This window comes from Pinus tabuliformis, chromosome 5_2 (genome assembly GCF_031772625.1).
Source record: "Pinus tabuliformis cultivar Carrire ecotype Pingquan chromosome 5_2, CPIR1, whole genome shotgun sequence".
NCBI classification, from domain to species: domain Eukaryota; kingdom Viridiplantae; phylum Streptophyta; class Pinopsida; order Pinales; family Pinaceae; genus Pinus; species Pinus tabuliformis.
In genome coordinates, this window is record NC_142306.1 from 360,936,301 (window position 1) to 360,963,654 (window position 27,354).

General features: G+C 40.7%; 1 pseudogene; it reads left to right on the forward strand.

The window, feature by feature from the left end:
• The first annotated feature begins 1,468 nt into the window (after positions 1-1,468).
• LOC149158957 (CBBY-like protein pseudogene) lies at positions 1,469-26,466 on the forward strand (annotated as a pseudogene).
• Positions 26,467-27,354: the final 888 nt, after the last annotated feature.

The window sequence follows — 27,354 nt, forward strand, 5'->3', positions numbered from 1 at the left end:
TCATGAAGCAACATAACCATACACTGTACAAATCTTTGCATATATAAATTATATATAACAACATTCTCCACCTAATCCATGATGAATTCTGAGAACTTTTTGTACGTTGTTGATGCCATGATTGATAATAACACCGCAATAATAATAATACATTAACGTTGCAGTAACGCTGCACCTGGTGATAACTTCCATCATAATACTTGTAACGCTCCTGTAATCATGCCTCCATCCTCGTTGTGCCGTCTCAACGATATCAGTTACCAATTAAAATGAATGATTCGAATGCTTTACTCAATGCTTCACGATTGCAAGAGCGCCCTCGACAATCTTGCTGGTCATACGCAGAACCCCAACGCAATAGGCTCCACAATGAAATCATGACTTCAGTTTGCAAATACAACTCCATGCTCCAAGCCTTCGAAATTAAGACTCCACACTACAGATCTTCGGAAACATGATTCCATACTGCATAATATACGTTGTCCATAGATTTAAACACTCCAGGTCGAGGTCAGACAATAAATGATGTTCATAACACAAATTTGAATGCTCCAGATTGATGGTTCCATTATAACGCTTCAAACGATAGACTGTCAGACGGATACCGCAGGAGATATGAAATGTTCCTCAGCAGACGTAGCTTTACCACTGACATCGACAATATTTCTAGAAATTTTCATCTTCTTGGTAGAACCGTTGTAAAGCTGTTCGAGTGTGCAAGGTAATTTATTTTCAACGGTCGGGGCCTTCCGAGGTCGGGACTGAGAGCTCTCGTTATAGGAGGACCTAGAAACACTTTCTGTTAGCCCAAACCCACAGAACATGCCATTCGAAAATCGTGATGATCTGGATGTACCCTCGCCTAACCCGAAACCCCTACCCATCGAAAAGGGGTGGTTGGAACTGAAAAACTCTGCAAATATGTTCTCTGCATTCCTTTGATTAAAATTGAATGTTCCTGATCCTTTTGAAAATGTTGAAGAACCTCCTGCACCTGGCGGCGGAACCTGCCCTTTCAAACCCTCTTCACCATGTTGATCATAAATCACGCGTTTTTGTTGATCAATCAACACATCATAAGCTTCTGATATTTGTTTGAAATTTGCTTCGGCTTCCTTCTTGTTGGGGTTTTGTTAGGGTGCCATTTCATGGCCAATTTTCTATGAGCCTTCTGCAAATCATCGTCGCTGGCATTCTTCCCCACATTCAGAATGTTAGAATAATCGACACTCATGATGACACCGCTTCGATCTTAACAAAATTGAGCACGAGAAAGCGCGGCTCCTAATATTAAACCCTTGACCTTTCGTCCAAAAGATAGGAAGTCCAAACCTTCACCTATGCGATGACAGAAAGCCTGAAACCTCTAATTTGTGAGAAATCTACGCTCTGCAATATGGAGTAGGTTGCGGGAGAGAATGTCACCACCAGGGTCAGTGGGAAAAGAGGCTCGGATGCACATAACGTGATGTTTTCACTGCTGAATGTCTTGGATGTTGCAAATGGTGGTGAAGAAGTATCCGTGCATCCACTGTAATAAGGATTGTTTAGTTTCTGCATTATCTATATTATATCAGTAGCTGCCCGTTGAATGTTCTAGTGTTAGTACGCATTAAAAAGATTCTCCCTTATCTCGAAGTAGTCTGCCACTATTTCCAAAAATTTTGTTGGATGGAGTGCACAGTATTTTTGCGCACACTTTGACTGTTGTGTCCCTTTGAAGACACTATCATCCTTGCCATGAGAGGCACATGGTATCCAAGAGAAATCTTTGTTGCTCCCATTTTTAGCACAGTTACTATGTAGAAGATGTGTCCATTATGGAGAATTGAGAGCAAATATAATTCGATTCATGATCAAAATCCCATTGCAGTTGTTTGCCATTCCTTATTTGAATTGTAAATTGTATTCACTACTGAATATTCATATCTATGTGTTGCATTAAATATATTACACTCATTTCTTTGAAATATTGTGCAGGTATTGCAGGTTTGGCTAAAATTTCTACAGGGTGAAAGTTCGATACACAATTTATCTTCTTAAATTGCTTATCGCTATCAAGACATTTTTGGTGATGCTTTCTTATGGCCTTTGAAATAGAAGAGAATCTGCAAACAAAACTTGCTCTTTAATGCCAATTTCCCAACCAAGGCTACTATAAAATTCATAGTGCAACAAGTTTGTCCTCATGATGTTGCCACTCTCCCCCTGGGTTGATTCTACTCCTCTAATACTGAATGAATGAATGACTGCCTTGCTTTCTAGAGCAGCCCCCCCTAAGACTAAGCTAGGTCATTATTTATTATTTATCCTTCCTTGTCCATACCTTAGTTAGTTTCCTCCTTGTGTCTACATTTTCTTTTGTCTCACTGTTTGGATTTCTTGTAGTGTCCATATTTTGTCTAGAGTTCTTTAAGGTATAGTGCAGCTTGCAGTCTTTGGCTTTGTGTCCTTAATTGCTACATAGATAGCACCTTATATGGCCCAGCAAAGGAACAAATGATGTGTGTTTTCTTGATTCATTTATATTTTTCTTTACATACTTTTTTCATTCAACAGCTTTATGTCCAAATTCACGACACATATAACAATAACCATAGAAAGAGTTTATGTACCTGGTTGTTGGTGTTCTCCTTTGTTTGCTTGCTGGATAGTACCTTCTTGTTTGTTGCATGTTTTGTTGAACAATATTGATCTTCTTGTTATTACAGTCTCTTGCTATGTGTCCATGTTTATGGCAAGAAAAACATGTGATGTTTTTCCCAGGAGCAAAGAATCTCCTTTGAGATCTTCCGAACTTGTTCATCTCATTTATTGGATTTTGATATTGCTATTTAATTTTGTTTTCTTTACAAAACATGTTGTTGTTAGACTCTTCTTCTGTAGGTCCTTTTAGGGCTGCTTCATTATGATATTTAATGGTTTTCTTTGTTGAGTTCTTCATGGAGGCAAGGTCCTCTTCTAGTTGCTTACACAACCTATTCTTTTCTTCTAACTTAATTCTAGCTTAATCAACCTCAAATTCTAATATTTTACACTGTAGGTCTCTCTCCTTGAATTTAATGCTCATCACCTCCTCTAGTCTCCTTGCTTCTTTAAGTTGAGTCTTCAGGCTCACAATTTCCTCCTTGTACTCATGCTCTTTCTCATCACATATCTGCACCAGTTTCTTCAGATCTTTATTTTCATTCTTCAATCTTTCTATACTAACCAATGATAAGTCAAGCCTAGCTTGATTTTCATGTGACTTTTCTTCATGAGAGTCAGGCACATTCACACACTTAGAGGTTTCACTTTCCTTTTGACAAGGTTTTTTCTCCTTCCTCTTTCTCTTTTCTTTCTCTAGAGTCTACATTGTTGCTCGTAGCCTTTTCATGCATGAGCTACAATCTATCCCATATTTATTTTGCAGAAGTTAGATCTATTATTGTATCAAGATCCTTATTATGAAGATTGTTATACATGACACATTTTGTCTTAACATTCCATTGGTGTTCTTGCAAAGAGGGAGAGTCTTTGCAGTAACCATCACATACAAGCTTCCATACACTAGGTCCATAAGCTATCAGTTTGACTTTAACCTTATGTCTCCATTCATGAAAGTTTGATGTACTAAGCACAGATGCACTTTGACAGTCCATGATTAGTTGTTATGCTTATACAAAAGGAACCAAATTTGATACCAATTGGTGAAAACTTGACTAAACTGAGTTTAGCATACTCATGGGCATTAAAGTTCTTCTCATTAAACTCATTAATTGAAACATTACATGAGAAACTTACCAAATAATGACCAACAGATTGAATATGTGAATAACAAGTAATAAGCAAACCAAAACATCACATGAACACATAATAACATCACATATTGACTCTAGATATATGTGGAAATCCATAAAGGGAGAAAACCACGATTTTATTATTGTTGTGATGTAAAGGCAAACTCCTACTCTTTATTACATTTGATTTTTTGTAAGCTCCAACCTATAGGAGCCTGCTACCTCAATTTTCTGTAAGCTGCAATGAAGCTCTAACTCCCATATGTCCCATATGTTTTCTATAGGCTACAACCCATAGGAGGCTCCAAACTGATGTTTATCAAACCACTACTTGAAAGGAGACTACCATCTCCTGATGCAAACAAGAATTAACAATGTGCTGGTTTACCTGGTCATAATTTTTGTATATCTCCATCTTCATTTTTGCATCTTCTTCCCTTCAAATCCACTTCACATCAACTTCATAAATGTTAGGTAACTATTGCATAATAGCTCAATCAACTCCCTCACATTCTCCCATTCTCTAACCCCTCAATGCCTTCCAAAATCACATATTTTTATAAAGATATATTGTTGGCTGTTTGTATCCCACATAGGAATATGAAGTGAATAGGATTGACTCTTTGCCTTCCACTCATTCGTTTCCAAACTCTTCATATATTGAATATTAGAACACAAAAATAAATATCCATCTAATATTAATTTCATCCACAAGTAATGATTAAATACATCAACCTAATGGAAATATCAAATAACAATATTTATCATTAATGCATTGCACATCTTTTCCTTTGCCTTGGAGTCTTGCCTTTGCATCACAACAATTCAAATCAATCAACAATTTTACATCAAAACAAATTCTTCAATATAGCAATCTCTGCAACATTATCAAAACATTTCAATGTATCACAACTCCTCTTCCTTCTTCTGCTCCTTTTCCTTCTTTCGCTACTTATTGCTCCTTGTATTGTTCCTACTCCTTGCCTTACTACTTCTTGCTACTCCTTGCATTGTTGTTGCTCCTTGCCTTCTTTTTGCTCCTTGCATTGTTGTTGCTCCTTGCATTCTTTCAATGCTCTTTTTCCATCAATGACAATATTTCCAACAAATATCATAAGGAAATGCACTTTTAATTTTGAATTTGTTTGTAATCAAACACTTCTGGATTTTCTCAATTTGTTTCCACTGCATCTCGGATATATTGCTGGCCCACAATTCACAACCTTAGAGAATCATCAAAATCATTAAAATCCCAAAAAGAGTTAGAGTGGTTTTCAAATCCCATTCTCTACACCTGTTTTGAAAAGCATAAAATGCTTTCCAACCCCCCAAAGTTCATTTCTTTCTACAACCATCCCAGTTTAGATTTTTGTTGAAGTCAATTCCGAGGTATTTGTAATGTGTAACTTCTTCCAGAATGAATGCTGCCTAGGAAGTAGAAATTATGTTGGTTATGCTTTCTTTTGTTAGAGAAAACCACTACTTTTGTTTTGATAATATTGACTTGCATCCCCACCCTTCTACAAAATTTCTAAGTGCTCTTGCAAACCAAGAGTAGATTTAGAAATCAAAATAGGTCATCCACATACAAAATAAGCCTGATAATGAACTTGTCAAAATGGATATCGTCACCCACTTGCGAATTTAGCCACTCTTTAAGCTTGTCGATATAGAAACCAAGAAGAGTAGGAGATAATGGGCAACCTTGCTTGACCCCAATATCGCTTCTAAAAATTTCATAAATTTCTGTTGAAGTTCTAATTTTGACTTTCACCTCTTCATACAGCCTATGCACAACTTCTCTCAAATGCCTAGGAACCCCAAGTTCCTCCATTCCGTGCCAAAGCTTATCCCTAGGAACCGTGTCAAAGGATTTTCTGAAATCAACAAAGAAACAAAAGGCTTCTTCCTTTTTCTCTGAAACTTTTTCAATGATTTGCCTTAAATTTATACCATTTTTGTTAAGTTTAGGTATGTTCTACGCTAGAGCAATTCATTTAAATTTTCATAGTTAGCAATCACATCAGCATTAAGATAAACTTCAGATAGAACATAAATATAAATTGCAGAAGACATGCCAAGACAAGAGGACACAATATGTGGCGCTAGCTAGGGACAAACCCCACAATGTGTGGGGAAACCCTTGATCAATTCTTCTTTTATGTTCTTTAAATTCCAGCGGAGAAAGAGAGGGAGAGATAGTACATTTACAACATGAGTCAACACTTTGACTTATCTAGATCTAGCATAGATCATTTCATATATGATGAGATCAGTTGAAGACATTCTGCTTCAACTGATTCTCCAAGGTGACAACTTCACCTATCGTAGTGCTACATCTTGTCCATTTGCCGCACCTTACCATGTAGCACCATGCTACCCTATCATAGTGCTGGACCTAGATGACTAAGCTACTCTGTTGCTCATCATGCTGCTTCTTCCATGGTCTCATTCATCATCAAGCTACCCAGGCTTATGATTACAACCATCATGATATTGTCCATGCTCCATGTATCATTGTGCTGCCCATACACATGATCTCATAAATCATGCTGCTGCCCATGCTCCATGCATCATGATATTGTCCATGCTCCATGTATCATTGTGCTGCCCATGCCTCTCATAATGCTGCCCATCATGTTATCTTTCTGTTGTTTCATTATGGAGTTCATACACATATCAGCCTTAGTTGCTTGCTATGGCTTGCAGCCTAGCAAAGCAGCTAGGCTATAGTTCCACGCAATACTCCACACAGTCCCATTATTTCTGTATAGGGTTTGCTAAGGGATATGACTGTGTGAACATATCTTATATGATAGCGTATAACATCCACATAGAGCAGCGCATCACATTCACTTAGAACAACGAATCACATCCATTTAGAATAACGTATTACATCCATGAAATGTGTATTACAGTCTCCATGATCTGCAGCTAGATGTACCCATTTCAACATGTGAATTGTCTCCCATAACAGCGGCTAGATGAATTCATTACAGCGTATGAATTTTCTCCCATTACAGCATAATTTTCATTACAGCGTAATGTCTTCCATAATCTAACTGCGTGTAAGGATCTCTGTATAATTAGGGAAAGATCTGTTCAGTGTATCACTTCCATTATGAAGAGCATATCATTGCTGTGTATATTATATGCCTCCAGCGTATATATAAGACCATGATGCAGCGTATATATAAGACCATGATTCCAGCGTATATATAAGACCATGATGCAGCATATATATAAGACTACAATTCCAGTGTATATAAGACCATGATGTAACATATATATAAGACTGTCCAGCGTTTACATTATTTCCCAGCGTCCAGCATTTATATAAGCGTATGACTGTCCAGCGTTGACATGTATGCGTTCCAATGTATGACAATGTTTCATCCTTACCTTCCTGCCTTGAATGTGTGCTGTGTATATAAGACTGTCCAGCGTTTACATTATTTCCCAGCGTCCAGCATTTATATAAGCGTATGACTGTCCAGCGTTGACATGTATGCGTTCCAATGTATGACAGTGTTTCATCCTTACCTTCCTGCCTTGAATGTGTGCTGCGTATATTTCTCCTTGTGCTGCGATGAGGGCTTGACCTGCAACTAGGGCTGAGTGTCACCATAGATTATGACTGTCCCCATGAACCATGCCTATGTATTAATCTCTATTCCCAACGTGTATTCATTTTCCAGCGTCCTTCATTACAACGTTGAATCTACTGCGGCTACCCTTCACGTATCATCTCCATTGCTTGTGGATTCATGACTGCGTTATCCATTAGGGCATCATCATATTAGGCTAGCTAATCCAAAGTGTATCTCCTTCTCCAAAAACCCAAGATGTGGAGAGGAGATCACTTGAGGTGAGTTTCCAAATGACTTCAAATCCTCTTCTATTTATACTAACGTGTAGATGATGAATAGACATGACGTTTGGGCTTATAGAGCCTACATAAGAGCTGGTCGGCTTGATAATAATTACATAAACAAAATAAATTCATATCTCCATAAATACTTATCAGAATCAGATGATCTTTAGATCAATCCTACACCTCTCGATGAGAGGGATCCAATAAAAATATTAGCTGCCATAAATAAGCTAACCCACATGGAGTTTGGCCCTAGTTGCCAATTTAACACTCCCTCTCAACTAGGGAGAACTCCATCTGGTGATCCATAAGTCCAACTGTACTATCTCTGCCATCAGTGACCTGCATTGCTGTGCCCAACTCTGCTCAGCTCTGTTGTATCTGCTATGCTCTGCTCAGCTCTGCTGGCTCTGCTAGCTCTGCTAAGCTTTGCTGAACTATGAAGAAGAAGAATTGATCGAGAATGTCTCATACCATTCTCCACTGACCTGAAGTCAGTCTAAGAGTGTGTACCACTAGTCCTAGACCAGTCTCCACTGACCCAAAGTCAGCGTCATAGAGGGTTGTTGGAAATAATACTGAGATGGGGGGGTGAACCAGTGTTATCAAATCAGTATAACTTTTTCATTTCCAAATTCAAATTCATATACACTCCTTCAGTTACAGAAAACGACATGTATACGCAAATGTGTGTAATGCAACAAGCGTATATCTAGTAAACTTATAATTTAGTTAGTTGCTTCTTAATGAGTGCATCAGAACATTATTAACCATATGAACAGTAAATAGGAGCAGTAAAGCAGAAAAAATCATCACACATAAGCAACACACATGAACACCAAGATGTAAGGTGGAAACCCAATGTGGGTGAAAACCACCTGTTGTAATTCGTCTCTATCTTCTTTTAATTAGAAACTTCTTTTTACAATGATTCTGTATTGGTGCAGTCTTATACCAGTACGCAGGCTGCTACCTGCAGAAGGCTACAACCTTCTCTCATTCTCCAGCTTCTCCTGGAAGGGAGCTACAACCCCCTTAGCTCTTGTACTAGTTGAGGTACTAGTACATAGGTGCTGACCTACAGAAGGCTACAACCTTCTCTTTTCTTTCAGGGACCACGTTTCATAAATTTTCAGACTGGATCCATGAATAACATCAATCAAACATCAAGTATATCTACATCAACCGATCTCCTTTGCACCAAACAAAACTAAATCAAATAGTCACTTCTCTGAATGTTGTACCCAGAAAACAGTAACAGTAACCAGACACCAATTTTGAACCCAGAACACTGCAACAATAAACAAAAGTAGCTAAAACATATTTCAAGAGACGTACGCTACTTCAATGTGTACAACCTGCGTGCATACGCTTCTGAATTAAGGCCAACCTACATATACGCTATTTTGAATTACAGAACCAGCGTGTATACGCACCTTTGCTTTGCTGAACCTGCATACAGATCTATAAAAGATAATTCATTCTTTCAAATATTTAGACATCAGTTATACCCAGATTATCAGATTTATAGATCAAGACATGCGCCAAATATAACATATCAAAATCACACAAAGATACTCCAAATTCATTACAGCGTATGATTTTTCTCCCATTATAGTATAATGTTCATTACAACGTAATGTCTTCCATAATCTAATTGCATGTAAGGATCTCTGTATAATTAGGGAAATATTTGTTCAGCGTATCACTTCCATTATGAAGAGCGTATCATTGTTGCATATATTATATGCCTCCAACGTATATATAAGACCATGATGCAGCATATATATAAGACCATGATTCCAGCGTATATAAAAGACCATGATGCAGCATATATATAAGATTGTGATTCCAACGTATATATAAGACCATGATGCAATGTATATATAAGACTGTCTAGCATTTACATTATTGCCTAGCATCCAACATTTATATAAGTGTATGACTGTCCAACGTTGACATGTATGCGTTCCAATGTATGACAGCGTTTCATCCTTACCTTGCTGCCTTGACTGTGTGCTGCGTATATTTCTCCTTGTGCTGTGAGGAGGGCGTGACCTGCGGCTAGGGTTGACTGTCACCATAGACTATGACTGTCCCCATGAACCATGCCTATGTATTAATCTCTATTCCCAACGTGTATTCATTTGCCAGCGTCCTTCATTACAGCATTGAATCTACTGTAGCTACCCTTCACGTATCATCTCCATTGCTTGTGGATTCATGATTGTGTTATCCATTAGGGTATCATCATATTAGGCCAGCATAATCCAAAGTGTATCTCCTCCAAAAACCCAAGACGTGGAGAGGAGATCACTTGAGGTGAGTTTCCAAATGACTTCAAATCCTCTTCTATTTATACTAACGTGTAGATGATGAATAGACACGACGTTTGGGCTTCTAGAGCCTACATAAGAGTTGGTCGGCTTGATAATAACTACATAAACAAAATAAATTCATATCTCCATAAATACTTATCGGAATCAGATGATCTTTAGATCAATCCTACACCTCTCGATGAGAGGGATCCAATAAAAATATTAGCTGCCATAAATAAGCTGACCCACATGGAGTTTGGCCCTAGTTTTCAATTTAACACTCCCTCTCAACTAGGGAGAACTCCATCAAGTGATCCATAAGTCCGACTGTACAATCTATGCCATCAGTGCCCTGCACTGCTCTGCCCAACTCTACTCAGCTCTGTTGTCTCTACTATCTCTGCTAAGCTCTGCTAGCTCTACTCTGCTCTGCTCAGCTCTACTAAACTATGAAGAAGAAGAATTGATCGAGAATGTGTCATACCATTCTCCACTGACCCGAAGTTAGTCTAAGAGTGCGTACCACTGGTCCTAGACCAGTCTCAATCAACCCAAAGTCAGCACCATAGATGGTACCACTGCTACCACTGGTCCCAGACTAGTATCGCAGGCTCAGAGAGTGTACCACTAGTCCCAGACCAGTCCCAACCAACCCGAAGTCAGCGTCATAGCATGTACCACTCTCACTGGTCTCAGACCAGTGCTGCACTGACACGAAGTCAATCTCAGAGTATGTACCACTGGTCCCAGACTAGTCTCAACCGACTCGAAGTCAATGTCATAGTATGGTACAACTCCTACCACTGGTCCCAGATCAATGGAGGTCATCCTAGCATAGGGATTACGGTAGATACAACGATGCATCCATCGGTACTACTATGGTCCCTAACTTCATTTCTCTGCTCATTGATCAAATGAAAGGTACTTCCCATGAGTCCCAGAGTTCATGGGTAGGATGCCTCGATAGGAGAACTAATCAATCCTGTCCTCACAGGAGAACACATCAATCCTACTACAATCTCCATGGAGAACACATCAATCCATGCCTCACAGGAGAACACATCAATCCTGCTACAATCGCCATTGAGAACACATCAATCCAGGCCTCAAAGGAGAACTAATCATCCTGCTACACAGGAGAGTGAATCATCTTGTTCCACAAGAGAGCGAATCATCTTGTCCCACAAGAAAGTGAATCATCTTGTTCCAGTGCACACCACCAAGGGAGGGTGAGTCACCCTGTGGTTATATGTTGCTCCAGTAAGAACCGCAAGCCCCCTAGAGCTCCCAGAGCTCAATGTATGCAACATGCAGGACCCTTTTACAAAGGTCTCTCGATGACTCCAAGTCATTAGGGAAAATCACAAATTTGATCTTTCCCTGGGGCTTTGACCTGTACATCATCTCAATGTGATGGAGCCTCCTTGCCCATCGACTTACCATATCCTGGATAAGGTAGTATCTAATGTCTATCTACTGGAGAAATTGTTGAATATGAGATTCCTCAATAATCGAATCCCTCCTCTGGTTGTTACAGAGAATCACAATGGTATTCATCATGTGTAAAAACAACTCATTGAAGAGGTTTTCCCAATCAAGTAGCTTCATAAGAGATCATACTCATAGATATGTATCCGGTCTTGGCAGTGCTTATAACAACCGACTTCTGCTTCATGCTCATCCATGATATCGAAGAAGAATCCAAAGAGAACCAGCACTGAAAAGTGCTCTAGTGATCCTCCACACTGCCTTCCCAGTCAGCATTCAAATAATCATGCAATTTTCATATTTCCGATAATGTATCTCAATCCATGAGAGATTGTGCCCTGAAGATATCTTAGAAGATTCTTGGCATCAATCCAGTGAGGCTCAACCAAATATGAGCTCACCATGCTAACTACAAAACATATGTCTGGACGGAATTTCACCAAGAACATCAATGCGAATGAGTTTATGAAACTCATTCACATTTCCCAAATCTGGTCTTAAATCACTACCATATAGCTTATGAAAGTTAAGATCCTCAAGGTAGTCATAGGCTAGTAGTTTATCTTTCCACATTCAGAATCTAACTCTCTCTATCTTCTACAAATGAGAGGGTCTACACCTATCAGACATAGGTGTCGGTATGAGAGGTCTATCATCCACAACCTTCGGAGGTTTGGATCGATTTCACTCCTAGTGAATCTCAGTTTCATCAGACAGTTGTTGATCCTCTCATACTATGCCCGGGGTGATTTGCTGCAAGCCATAGAGGGCTTTCTACCACCTGCATACGTGAGATTCCCAATCATGAATCTCAAACTCCTCGGGTTGTTCCAAACCTATGGACTTGTGGCATGAGGGGAATGGTCCCCTTATAATATTTTCCTTCGATACATCTCAGACATGTACCTTCATGCTCCTTTTGAATTCAGGCATCCCTGTCACCATCTTTCCATCGATGAATGCCACCTTAAAAACTTCGACTTCCATTCCTGGGGTTCCTTGCTTCCTTGAAGAGTCAGTCGTGTCCTTGATGAGCTGCATTTCTACCATTTGGAGACTCCTTCACATAAGGGCCGAACTTATAACCAAGACATCTGCCTTTCCTTCCACCCTTAGATCCGATCTTCCCAATTAAGTGATCTTTAAGTAGGCCAACAAAAGTTCTGCTATGCCTTTCTGATAATATGTTATGCTTCGACTTCACCCTATGTGAATTATGAGGAACCCATTGAACCTTCCGTCTTGTCCCAACTGTCTTTGGTGATTTCTCTTAAACTCTTGCTTGGGCATTGTGTTCACCTCAGCTCTGGTTCCATGTTAAGTTTAGGTATGTTCTATGCTAGAGAAATTTATTTAAATTTTCACAGTTAGCAATCATATCAACATTAAGATAAACTGCAGATAGAACATAAATATAAATCACAGAATACATGCCAAGACAAGAGGACACAAGATGTGGGGCTAGCCATGGACAAACCCCATAATGTGTGGGGAAACCCTTGATCAATTCTTCTTTTATGTTCTTCAAATTCTAGCAGAGAAAGAGAGAGAGAGAGATAGTACATTTACAACAGAAGTCAACACTTTGACTTATCTAGATCTAGCATAGATCATTTCGTATATGATGAGATCAGTTGAAGGCATTCTTCTTCAACTGATTCTCCAAGGTGACGGCTTCACCTATCGTAGTGCTGCATCTTGTCCATTTGCTGCACCTTACCATGTAGCACCATGCTGCCCTATCATAGTGCTAGACCTAGATGACTGAGCTGCTCTGCTGCTCATCATGCTGCTTCTTCCATGGTCTCATTCATCATCAAGCTGCCCATGCTTATGATTACATTCATCATGATATTGTCCATGCTCCATGTATCATTGTGTTGCCCATACACATGATCTCATACATCATGCTGCTGCCCATGCTCCATGCATCATTGTGCTGCTCATGCCGCTCATAATGCTGCCCATCATGTTATCTTTCTGTTGTTTCATTATGGAGTTCATACACATATCAGCCTTAGCTGCTTGCTATGGCTTGCAGCCTAGCAAAGCAGCTAGGCTATAGTTCCACGCAATACTCCACACAGTCCCATTATTTCCGTATAGGGTTTGCTCAGGGATATGACTGTGTGAACATATCTTATATGACAGCGTATAACATCCACGTAGAGCAGTGCATCACATTCACTTAGAACAGCGAATCACATCCATTTAGAACAGCATATTACATCCATGAAATGCGTATTACTGTCTCCATGATCTGCGGTTAGATGTACCCATTTCAGCATGTGAATTGTCTCCCATAATAGCGGCTAGATGAATTCATTATAGCGTATGAATTTTCTCCCATTATAGCATAATGTTCATTAAAGCGTAACGTCTTCCATAATATAACTGCGTGTAAGGATCTCTGTATAATTAGGGCAAGATCTGTTCAGTGTATCACTTCCATTATGAAGAGCGTATCATTGCTGTGTATATTATATGCCTCCAACGTATATATAAGACCATGATGCAGTGTATATATAAGACCATGATTCCAACGTATATATAAGACCATGATGCGGCGTATATATAAGACTGTGATTCTAGCGTATATATAAGACCATGATGTAGCGTATATATAAGACTGTCCAACGTTTACATTATTTCCCAGTGTCCAGCGTTTATATAAGCGTATGACTGTCCAATGTTGACATGTATGCATTCCAATGTATGACAGTGTTTCATCCTTACCTTGCTGCCTTGACTGTGTGCTGCATATATTTCTCCTTGTGCTGTAATGAGCGCTTGACCTGCGGCTAGGGCTGAGTGTCACCATAGACTATGACTGTCCCCATGAACCATGCCTACATATTAATCTCTATTCCCAGCGTGTATTCATTTTCCAACGTCCTTCAATACAGCGTTGAATCTACTACGGCTACCCTTCACGTATCATCTCCTTTGCTTGTGGATTCATGACTGCGTTATCCATTATGGCATCATCATATTAGGCCAGCGTAATCCAAAGTGTATCTCCTTCTCCAAAAACCCAAGACGTGGAGAGGAGATCACTTGAGGTGAGTTTCCAAATGACTTCAAATCCTCTTCTATTTATACTAACGTGTAGATGATGAATAGACACGACGTTTGGGCTTCTAGAGCCTACATAAGAGCTGGTCGGCTTGATAATAATTACATAAACAAAATAAATTCATATCTCCATAAATACTTATCGGAATCGGATGATCTTTAGATCAATCCTACACCTCTCGAGGAGAAGGATCCAATAAAAATATCAGCTGCCATAAATAAGATGACCCACATGGAGTTTGGCCCTACTTGCCAATTTAACAATTATGAATTGTGGAAATTTTAGGTCTAAAACCTACTTTACCTTTAGCACACTTATCTCTTTCTTCTGCCCACTTGCTGATTTTATTTTATAATGTGCTTCCAAATAAATTTGCAAACAAGGAGTTTATCATTATGGTCCTATAATTGGAGGGATTATTGATGTCACCACTCTTGAAAAGAGGTATTGCCAGACTATTTGTCCAATCTGTGGGGAATCCTTGTTGTATGATGTTGTTGAAATTTTTTGTAATGTGAGGTGCAAGAATTTTTAAGCCCCACTTTAGATACTCTGCTTGGATTTCAGCTAAGTCTTTTTCTTTTCCAACACCCAACTTCTTGATACCCATCTCTACCTCTTACACTGTGAAGAGTTTTGTATTAGTGTTGACCAAGGGAGGAGGGTCAACCTTGGGATCCTACTCATAAAGTTGTCTTGCATAGTCGAACCATTTAGAAGTTGTAATGTTGTTTTCAGTTTGCACCTTTCTCGGTTGGAGCTCCTTCCAAAATAATTTGGGGTTATTTTTCCCAAGGAAGATTAGTTCTTCTCTCCTCGAAACCATGAAATCAACCTTTTTATTTCTTAATATATGTTTGTAAGCTTTGAGATTTATGTTATCCTTATTTGACTCTTTCCACATTCTCCTTTCCTTTTTTCATTCCTTGTCAAACCAAGCATTAACTAGAAAGCATTTTGTTTCAGACTTCTTAATTTTTGCTCTTTTGCACTCTGCAAGTGCATTTTGAAATAAATGTGTTAATTCATGACTATGAAGGCCGTGAAATGAGATTTTCTCCCTCTCAAAGAGCCTCTCTGGCATTATTTTGAAGGTATTACAATTTTCTGGAGTCAGAAGAATTCTTCCCTTTGGGATATTTTGTTGAACACACTAAGTTTTTGACCCTAACTACTTCTTTCTGGTCCAAGAGAAACTTAAATAAATTGACTTGTGATGTGATTTTAAGTCCCAAATTTGATCTCCAATCAAAACTTTCTCCATTTTCTCACACAAACTATGAGAGCATATTACATAATCTACTACACTTGCTCCATTTTAAGTATTGCAAGTGAAATTATCAGACCTTTTCCATCTAGCCAAACCATTACAAATGACTAACTCGAAAGGCCCACATAGAGTAAGCAATTTTTCACCAAAGAGATTGCAGCCTTTTTCCTCTGAAATTCTTTCCTGCTAATGATTACTCTCTTCTATAAGCTAGATAGGGTTGTGGTCTTATTTACAACAAATAACGCTAGCTTTCTCACTTGTAGTCCTAGCATTGAAATCACCCACTATAAGGACTTCACCTAGCTGAGACTATGTTGCAGTATCTGCTTTTAGGGCTGCAAAGGGATATTTGTGGTCAAGCCCTCTACTTTTTTAGATTTTTGAAACTTGCGACGCAAAATAGCATGCTGCAATTCTGATGTGATTTCCATTTTCTGATATTTTAAACCAAAAAAATTGTTTATTTGAGTCTTCTTTTTCTATATGAATGACACGAACTTCTTTTTCTCTCACTAATACCATGATACCCCTGTATACATATCATATACATATTATCGGCTTTACTCATCACTAGGGATGAGGTGAGGGAAATTAATGAGGGAGGGTAGTGCTAACTCCTTTCTAAGTTATTTTCTAATAAATAAGAACCTATGGTAAAGAGAAAAACTACAAATAGAGAAAGAGAAGGAGTATATAAAGATAATAGGAATCCCTACGAACCATTATTAAATATCATTCCTTGCGGTTACATGTTAGGTCCCTATATTACAAGTGATTCCCCCATTACTATTGTCATTGTAGCCCTTATTGTTATTGTTGTGCCCCTATTGTCCCCATATTGTTATTCTTGTGCCCCATAGAAGCCCACTAGTGTTATTTTTGTGCCCTTATATTATTGTTGTTATGTCGGCTTTGATTATATTGTGACCCCTTAGACTCCTATATATAAAAAGGAGGTTTTGTCATTTGTATCATCCAAGAATTGTTTGTTTGTGTAATGTAAAGGAGGTTTCCCCTTGAAGAGGCTAATTTCTAAGTTGTTGATCTATCTTTTCTATATTTTTGTGAGCTAGTTTCAGAACATTTGGTATCAGAGGTTTGGATTCTAGGGTTTCGTTGCTCCAAAATAGGCCATCATGGAATTTTTGTTATAACTTTGTTTTTGCGATGTTTCAAATGCTAAAAAAAACCCTTCAGCCTCAGCTCCACGATTTTCATGTTCAGCTCCCACTGAACCTTCGCAGCCTCCTCCTGTGTCCTGTGGACTCCAGCTGCCAGTTGGTAAATCTTTTCCACGGTGGGGAGTGTCGCCGGCATAGCCAACGCCAAAATGTTGCTACAAGCCTCCTCCACTACCTCTTCTAATCCCTGGTTTTGGGCGACTAGGTTGTCGCGTTGCAGGCTGAGCTGTTCTAAATTTCCCTTCTGCTCACTCAAGATTTGGAGAGCGTAGCCCTCTCTGGTGCGAATCTCAGTAGTTACCCCATCCTGTAGCTGGTATAGGGTTTCTCTGGGAAGTGCGTCCAAATTCAACCCCCAACCCCTCATGTCACCTTCAGCTTCTGCTAAGATGACACCTTCTGGTAACACTAAAGTGTTCATTGTGCGTACGTGCACCATCTACTCAGCTTCGGCTATACCTTCCACAAGGTGTGGTGCCATCACTCCTGGGGGCTGCACCTGTAATGCCTACAACTGCGCTATGAGCACCCCCAACACAATGGTTTGCTCCGTCATCAACTCTTCAAGATCATCCTTAGTGACATCGCAAACTGGTACGCCACTGTCAAGAAGGACTCCCTCAGAGGTCTTCATTTTCTTTATCTTCTTCCGTGCCGATGGCTTCTCCTGGACGCGCGGTCTCTTGAGTTGGGATGATTTTGTTGTGCATTCCTCTACCTCAACCTCCCCCTGTATGTCTCGCTCCGTAAACATTTCTTGACCTTCCTCGGTCTCTTTGATGGGTGCAGTTATGGTTTCTATCATTTTCTCTATTGCTTTACCTTAGTCGCCTTCCACTACGTGGCCGCTTCCTATTCCTGATGCTTTATCTCTACCAGCTTCGCGATGCGTAGCTTGGTCTCCCTATTCTACTGCTATGCTGCGATATTTTCTAGTTCCGCTAAGTCTGAAGCGTGCCACTCCGGAGACCATTCCGCCATTACATCGAATATTTCATTGTCTGTTACAATGAACAAAAGCTTCATCCATGTTTGGGCTGGATCCTTTTGTGCCTAGATATACAGATTATGCATATCCGCCTTGAATTTGGTTGCGCTTTGCAAACTGTTGTATATTGTTGGGGAAAATTGTAGCCTGCGATTGATCCATATTTGGATGCTCGCCTCCATGAACACCCAAAACACCTTAATCTCGCAAACCCTCGTCGCGTCTTTCGTCACCCAGAGCGAGGTGTACCTCATGGATTCGGGTAGGTTCTTCTCAATGGTGGGAAACTGGCTATCCCCCAGCAGCTCCCCTGCAACCAATAGGATGGATAAGAGCAACCATGTGTAGTGGAAGGTCTTACCCTACTCCTGGGCCTCCCTACAATTTGTCAAAAATTCCTTACAGAGAAACTGTGCCCAGTTGAACTGGACCCCCTCTGCACACTGCTCCGCCAACGCAATCACAGATGCTGGCACCTCATCTGCGCGACATTTCCTCATGAGATTTCCGGCCAGCAGCTGGGTGGTGATGCACACCCCTTTGTCCTTGATTCTTGCTATTACATACACTTACTTCCTCTTCTCCAGCTTATATTTGGCCTTCATAGCTTCTGCGAGGCCCAAGTCGCTGCTCTTTCCTACGATGGCTGCAAGATTGTTTACTTTGATGGGCAGCCATGAAATTCGGTGAATTAAGTCAGCCATGATGGGAATCAGCTCCTCCAGCCAGAGATACCCATCATGTACTAGACATAGTAGTTTCTGGATGACAAAAATCGTGATGGGTGCGCGGTGGTAGTGGGGTATCCACCACAAATGTAGTATCCCGGCCTTCTCCACATTGCGTAACCATTTCTACTATAATAATTGCTCCACGGCCAGCTGTGGGAACTTCTCACTATCCGTGAGGTCCTTGTCTTCGAACTTTATACTAGGCACCCATCCCAGCAGCGGACTGTCAAACCTTATTTCATCTGGAAGAAGCGAGGTCTGGAGCGCACTCTTCGCGGCCTCCAGGTCCTTCGATATCTTGGCTGTCCCTTTCCACGGGGGAATGTAGGGAGGTAACTTTATTGTTGAAGGTACTTAGGAAACATTCTCTGCCTCATCGTCCCGTGCTTCAATTTGGGCAATCAGGGCCTGCAAATCTTCTTCCTCCTCCTCTGTTTCAACAGTGGTAGCTTTTCCCTTCTCTGTGATTGATAACTAACTCATGGGTTCCAGGGTGATACCCAGATTGGTCCCATTGGCTGATTGTTTTTCTGTGGTCACAGCGTTCGTGGGGACTTTGGTACTTCTGGTGCAACTACTGCCTCTCTAGGCTCCTCTTGGGTCACACGGGGCTCTAGGTTAACTTCTGTGAATCTCACTCTGGTTCTCGCAACCGACATTTTTTCTACACCAGATTCGCTCGGTCGTGTACTCACAGGTGGCAAGGTAGCTTGGTGCTCGCTGCTTTGTACTGGCTCAACTCTCAAACAACCAAGTGTTTCTTCGAGGCTACCCCAAGGGATTTTATAGTAACTTTTGAATTTGAGTTCGCCCATTCTCTCACTTCTGAGTCATTAATACCTTCTTGGCAGCAGATCATCCCAAATCTAGCTCTTAATTTCTGTCTTAATGGCCCCCTGCCCGCTCCTTTCTGTCTTAAATTAGACCTCTTGTCATGAACAGTGACATCAATGGTCACCTCCCAGCCTATCCGCGCAGCAGTGTAGCCAATTATGCACGACAATGATCCCTGTGACATATTGGCCCTGAAAGGAACCTCCTTTTTGCGTAGCTCTCCTGAAGACTCGTTTATAGTCCTACGCCTTCTTTCAACTGCTTGCAGCGCTGAGACTGTGCTTCCTACAGATAATCAAGTGGTCTCACCCTTGGTGTGAGGCTTCAATTTTATTGCTAGCCTGGGTTGAGGGCACCCTTCAAATACCCTTGTGTCCTATAGTGTGTCGCGTTCTTCTTTGTATGGTACGCTCCCCTTTTTAGTAAGGTGCGGTCGCGACCATGATAGCAGGGTCACAACTCTTTCTAATGTAGTAGCAGGGCCGGCTAGTCTTGGTCCCCTCATGCTTAGTTTCTCGCGGCTCGCTTGCGCGACTTCGGTTTCTAGTTCACTGATTTCTTCATCCAATGTCACGCTTTTTGTCCTCAACCGTGCCCACTCTTCATTGATCTCATGAAGTTTCCAGCTCCCTCGCCAAATGTCTTCTTGCAACTGCCTAATTCCTTTACTCAAGTCCTCACGTCTTGTCCCTACTGTGGGAGTTGTCGTCTGGGGATTCTTCTCTGTCATCCTGGTTTCATCTCTTCTTGTCAAAGTTGGGGTCATTTTCGCACTCCTATTTTTGTTTCTGGTCCTATAGGCCCATCGAACTGTTGGTACGCGCAGGTCCCAATCCATTCGTCCCACCTGGTAAACTCTATTCATGATTCCGCATAGCTTTGTGAATGCTACGACGCGAGGTACTTTTGGTGTGCATCGCCTTTCCAGCTGTCGCGTCGGGTTCTGATTTTTTATCCTTAGCCTGGGATGTGATTACACAACACACGTCTGCACCCACTAACACAGGTGGGTGCACAAACTGCTTCGCCCTGGCTGCCCGACTCGTGTTTGAAATTGGGGACTTCCAAATTGTAAGTACATCTATCTTTTGCATTCACTCCAACTCCCAATATTCTTTTGGTGTGTCTTCCACCATCGTTTGGGTGTCGTGCGTAATGCCCATTCCATCACACCGTACCGCTGTTGTTCTAGCACTGATCTTTCAAATTTGTATAAGAATTCATCCACGCCTCTCTCCCCATCATATGTTGGTAGTTCCCTTGCTTCGATTGTCATGCACCGCAGTGATCTAATCATCATGTTGCAATTTAGCGTTGTTACTTCATGCAACCAGTTTTGCCAATGTTCTATTTCTTCATCTGAATCCGAAGTACAGGAACTGTCGCGCTCCCATGAGATTCTCCCATCTTCAGTCGGGTTCACCCGATCCTGGTCTTGCGCCGTTATCTGGTAAATGCAATCCAGCTCATCGTCGTTGTCATCCTCATGCATAGGTTCAGTGTAGCGTGCTCCTTCGGCTGGATCTAGCGGAACTACTACGCGTAGGGACTTTTTCTCGAAAATCATTTTCTGCTTCTTCAGGTTGATGACTCCATTCATATCCGTGGCCCAGTTTATCCCTAACAATGTGGGGTAAGGGTTACTATCATCCATAATCTCTATTACCTCAAAGTCCGTCTGCATGCTCGCACCTTCGATATCCATTGTTACCCCTTGCAATCTTCCCATGGGCAAGATCTTTTGTTGGTTCGCCATCCATAATTGAATAGGAGACCACTGTAATGCGAGCCTGCCCATGCATTCCCATGTCTACTTTGGTAACACATTCACGTCCAAACCCAGGTCTAGGATTACCTAATCCATCTCATATTCGCCAATTTGCGCCATCAACCGCATTTCCCTCCTGGTGTGCAAGGCATGCTTTCCCAGCTTCCAGACTATGCATGGTTCCCTTTAGCCTGTGCACCTAGTTATCAATTCCTGTAATTCTTTAACAGCCTTATTATCGCGCAACAATTTCATGCATGTCTCTAAAAAGGTAGTAAGCATAGAAGGATCCATTCCTGGCTCTGGTTGATCCTTACTACCTGAAGTAGAGGCCTCCGTGAAGCTCTTCTTAGCTTCCATAAATGTTTCCCTTGCGCATTCCAAGTCAAACTTAGGTTCCTTCATAGGAGCCTTGTGAACCCATGTATCATCCTCAGGTTGCTTTCCCTTATCTCCCCTGTGGTCGCGCCGCTTCTGAGCACCATGTTCACGTTGGGGTCTTCTTCGCGCGGTTCAGACCTCATCATTTGGATATTCTGAGTTAGAGTAGGCTATAGTACCCCTTTCTCGCACATCTGTGCGATCAACGTTAGACAATCTACCGCTTCATGATCAAACTGATAACAATACGGAAAACATGTTCTAGTTGGATTTGTACAGTCATGTGCATAGTGCCCAGGTCCTCCGCAATTATAGCAGATTAACTATCCGTGCCCTCGTCCGGTTCCCCTTCCTCCTCGTCCTCATCTGCGTCCTTGGAATCCACCGCGCTATTATTGCACTGGATCCTGACCTCACGCCTCGATCTGCATCCTGTAGGTAGGTGTTCAATCAATCAACAATTCATAACTTCGACAGTTTCACTCATCGTGGCCCACTGATCTACAGAATTTACAAAATAGTTGCTACAGAGTTTGTGTATACTTCTGCAACAGGTGATAGTTGTCTGTCATGTGCTTTCCTCCCACCTGACAGATCGCACACTAGAGCACAAGTGCCACACTTGGGCCCACCTGTGCCTCTGGTCTCAATGGCATTGGTCCCCCTCCCGCCAAATAGTTCGCGAATACTGGATAGTGATCCTTATCGTGGCCCTGGCCTTTACATTTTATGCACCACACTTCTTCGCGCGCTTCTGGCCAAGGTGCCCTATCCTGCTTCAAACTCTGCATTTCCAAGCATAGGTTTTGTAGCTGCACGTGGATTTGTTGGACTCCCAACCCCGGATCCTGTATTGGTGTTTCATGCAACCTCATCGCCATTTCCAATGCTTTTGCCTGGGTTGAGAGCTTCTACTGTGACAGCGCCGTCCTCAAGTGTGGTGTCAAAGATGCCACAAACCACGCATGGTGCTGCGCATCCGTTAGCGTCATATTAGCCTCCCGTATCGTACTTTTCAATCTCTGATCCAAATCCCAGGGGATCTCGCCTGGAAGCATCACGATCTTTTTAAATCCGATGATCAACTGTGTTTCTGACTTCAGTCGACTAAATTCTCTGTTCAACACGTTCTGGATCTCCGCTATTCCTGCGTTTGGATGATCATTTGAGTGCATAATGTACCATGTCAGCGTGCGATCCTACAATGCACTTACTAGTGTGGCCTTCTTAATGTTGTCATCTATGACCCCATGTGCTTCCCACACTACTCTTACCACGAACCAAAACTGATTCGGGTCCTCGTTCCCTACTCCTCTGAATACGGGTAGCTTAATCGCTCTTTCCATGCTGAACTCTGGGTTTGGTGGAGGTGCAGTGGTTGAAGATGGAGATGAAGTAGGTGAAGTGGGTGATGGTGTAAGGGGAGGTGATAGCTGCGGAATGTGTTGTCTTATCAAATTGACCGCACTCCTTGGAGAAACTCGAGCGCGCTCTTCCTCGCTCTCTCGCGAAGGTGAAATTAAAGGACTGTTCCCTAACCCTTCGATCCCTTTGTAGATCTTTCCGCTCTGTGTTGCTCCACTCATTAATGTATTTGCATAACCTGCTTTTCACATAACAACATCTTAATCCAGGTATTCAGGGATTTGATGTACCTACCTCGCGGTCCCTTGAGAAAACGTCATTTTGCTTCGCTATAGCTCATGGTTGTGTCTATCGCGAACTCAGTGATAAACCCTCCTATTATCCGGTCGAGCCAATGGTCCACGACCCACGCGATCTTATCTTCTAATGCCTCTAGTCTACGCATTGACTCTGGAGTCCACACTATTGATTAATCAAGCTTGTACCTTCCCTGGTTGTCGACTAACCTTGCGATCCAATCATACAACTCTGAAGAGAAGGTCGTGAAGAAGATCTCGTGGATTTCCGTATATACGTAGCGATCCAGCCACCTCTTCTTAGATATCTGCGGGGTTTTGTTTTCCTATATCACGAACTCGTGAAGCTTCTAATCCAACCAATCTTCAATTTCCTTCTTCATATGGTTCCAGTGTTCTAACATCAGACATCCCTTAGGCAGATCCCGGTCCCGGCAACGGAACCATTTGTTGGCTTATTGGGGCCTAACCCATGTTTAGTCGCGAGTTATGCAAACAAATACCAAAACTACTGGCCCTTTCGGCAATAGTCTGCGGAGCGCGAACTAAGGTCTCACCCGAGGTAGTATGGGAGGGTGCTAGAACCAGGTTTCTGCACCCTAGGGATGTCTTGATGAGGTCTGGGAAGTTCACGATCCGATCCTACGTGTTGTGCTACTTCCGCGCAACTGTCTGTTTAGTGCAAATACCTTCACGAATGTTCTTTACCCCTTTACCATGCTTATTATTATTATAGATCTTGAATTAAATTAAGTGGGCCCAATACTTTTAGTTACCATTCAACATAAACATATATGCGTGCAATCATAAACTGTAAACAAATGCATAAACAGAAACATAGAAACCGATACGCGATGTTTCAAAACCAACTTATCTTTTATTAATCTTTTGTTCCAGTACAATCCAATTCCACCCTGCGCACTCAGTTGCAGGGGTCCATGCACATAGCTGCGGACTCTACCAAGCCTCTGCGCACATAGCTGTAGAGCCTCTTCTACTACTATGACCCATGACTCGGACTTATAGACTCAGAGCAAATATCACATTCAACAACCCATAATACTTAAGATCAAGATTAACCAAGAACTGCCTTCTATCCTTAGAGCCTGACTCCATTTATACCTTCCTATGGTCCACGGACCATGGGTAGGCCGAATCACTTTTCATTATCATACATTATTTTTGGGTGGACAACCATTTGACTTGACTCATTACAATTCACATTCCGTGCACATCGCGGAGCCGTTACAATACTATTACTCAAAATTGTGGGGTTTAAGCCCCAAAACTATTACGCGGGGGATCCGCTACCCAACAGTAGGTGATTGGGTATTCCTAGACTACAACCATATGAACAAATGTCCCTCAAGCAAGCTAAGAAGGATAGTAAATTATCACCAAAGTATTATGGTATGTACAAGGTGTTACAAAATATAGGTACTATGGCATACAAATTGGAGCTTCCTGCAACTTCCCAAGTGCACCCAATTTTCCATGTTTCATGCTTAAAGAGCATTATAGGTGACAAGATCCCAGTTCAAACAATATTTCCAGAACTTGATGAGGAAGGAAAAATCATTTTGGAACCTGAAGCAGTCATAGAAACAAGAACTTGACAACTACAAAATAGGTCAATTTCATAGTATCTCATCAAGTGGAAGAAACTACCCGCTGAAGATTCCACATGGGAGGATGAGAATTTTATACAGAAACATCCAGAACTACTCAAGCGTTGAGGACAACACTTTTTTGAAGGAGAGGAGCATGTTAGGTCCCTATATTACTAGTGATTATCCCATTACTATTGTTATTGTAGCCCTTATTGTTATTGTTATGACCCTATTGTCCCCATATTGTTATTATTATGCCCCATAGAAGCCCACTAGTCTTATTTTTGTGCCCTTATATTATTATTGTTATGTCAGCTTTGATTATATTGTGACCCCTTAGACTCCTATATTTAGAAATGAGGTTCTGTTATTTGTATCATCGAAGAATTGTTCATTTGTGTAATGTAAAGGAGGTTTCCACCTCAAAGAGGCTGATTTCTAAGTCATTGATCTATGTTTTCTATCTTTTTGTGAGCTGGTTTCATAACATTACATATATGGGAAAAGAGTGGATGACCAAATCACCCATTATTGTCATAATGGCGGTTCAAAGTCAACGATAACCTGAACAACATCATCATATCATTTAGCTATGGGATACCTAAAACTAAGTTGATTCCATCTAGATTCGGTTAACCTATTCGTTGGAATATAATGAACATAATGTTTATATTTATATATCCAAGAGAGAGGTCTCTCGTTGTAAGTTTGGCTGAGGTTATAACGATGTAGTCACATGGAGGTGAAACTAATAATTCCCATATAAGAAGTGCCAACTTGTATTAAATATTTATTTTTAAATGCATTAAAAATCAACAAAATTCATTAGCGACGACAAACTTATGTCAATCATTTTCTGGATTATTGGTGTAATTTAAAAGGATAGCATTTCCATTTAACATTAATCTCTCTAGATTATATATGAGATAGGGTGCATCGAAATTGCCCAGGACTAGCTACATCATTTGTCTTGTCACAACTCTGTCCAAAGCGGTTCTCTTTGACTATGACGACATGCTAGTCCACATTCAACACAATGGTCATAGGGTTGCCTTTAATGAAGTCTTCACAGAGAAAGGCTTGAATGCGACTTGTGATGAGGATCTTTACAAAGAACTACTCAACATTACCAATGGAAAAGAATGAATGAAAACCTACTATATATAACAAGACAAGGTGTCCAGATATAGCTCCCAATGCAAAAGATGAAAGGAAAGATTTTATAGAATGTCTTCATATATGAAAGGCATAATTAGTTATGGCTTTCATTGAGAAATTCTTAATTCCTCTCCATCTAGGTGTTTCCAGGTTAATTGATGAGGCATTGGAGAAAGGGGTAAAAGTTTCCATATGTAGTGCTTCGAATGAGAAGGTGGTTTTAGTAATTGTGCAATCCTTATTGGTTCTACCACAAGCTGATGCGATATCAAAATTTGCAGGGGATATTGTGCCTCCCAAAAAACATGATCTAGAATTTTTTATTTTTTCAGAGTTAAGAACTTGAATGAAACTCAACATCCAATAATTAAAATGCTTTGCAATGATTTGAGATGCAGTTTTTCTATGATAATTTTTTCATTCTAATTAATGATTAGATATATGATCATAAAAATATAAAAAATCTTGATTTGGATGGTTTCTTAGTGAATGTAAAAAGGTTGCTTGATAGAAATTTCATTGGATTATGTTTTAATGGAATTTTGAAGATGGGCTTATGATAATTTCATTTTTAAGTTATATGAAACTTGTAAATGGTGTTGGATTCTAAAATAGGTATTGGTTCACCTCCCAACCTACTCCTTGGGTACTCCCGCACAAACCCTCGAGATATAATGGGCCTATAAAGTAGAGGAAGAACACTAAATAGTGGAGGAGAGCACTTCTAGCTCAAGAGTTCCCTAGCTAATGGCCTCCACTACACCAAACTCACTATAGACACCGTAGTCACTATCACAATAACATTATGTAATTCATCCAATAGTAAGGCAAAAGTGCCCCTCTCCCATAGCTTTTTCTTTCTTTTATAGGAGTCTTCATATGTGACACTTGTTACTTCATGCAAAAATAATTATTTTTATTAATTTAAAAAAATGATTATTCACTCATCCATGTGTCAACTTCTCACCAAGACTCTCCTAAATTATTTACTTAAATTCTTATTTAAAAAACATATTTTCCCTCACCCCAACATGACTTCTTATTTCTTCTCCTAGATTTTTTTTGATCCCCCTTTTATACTCTTTATTTTGTGTTCATTATTGAAGTCTCAGATTTGGTTCCCCAACTATCTCCTAGTTTATCTCAAACTGAACTCTTAGATCGAGATCTTTGTGTTGGATTCTTACCACATGGAATTTCTCTGATGAAACTAAATTTTCCTAATTTTAAATTA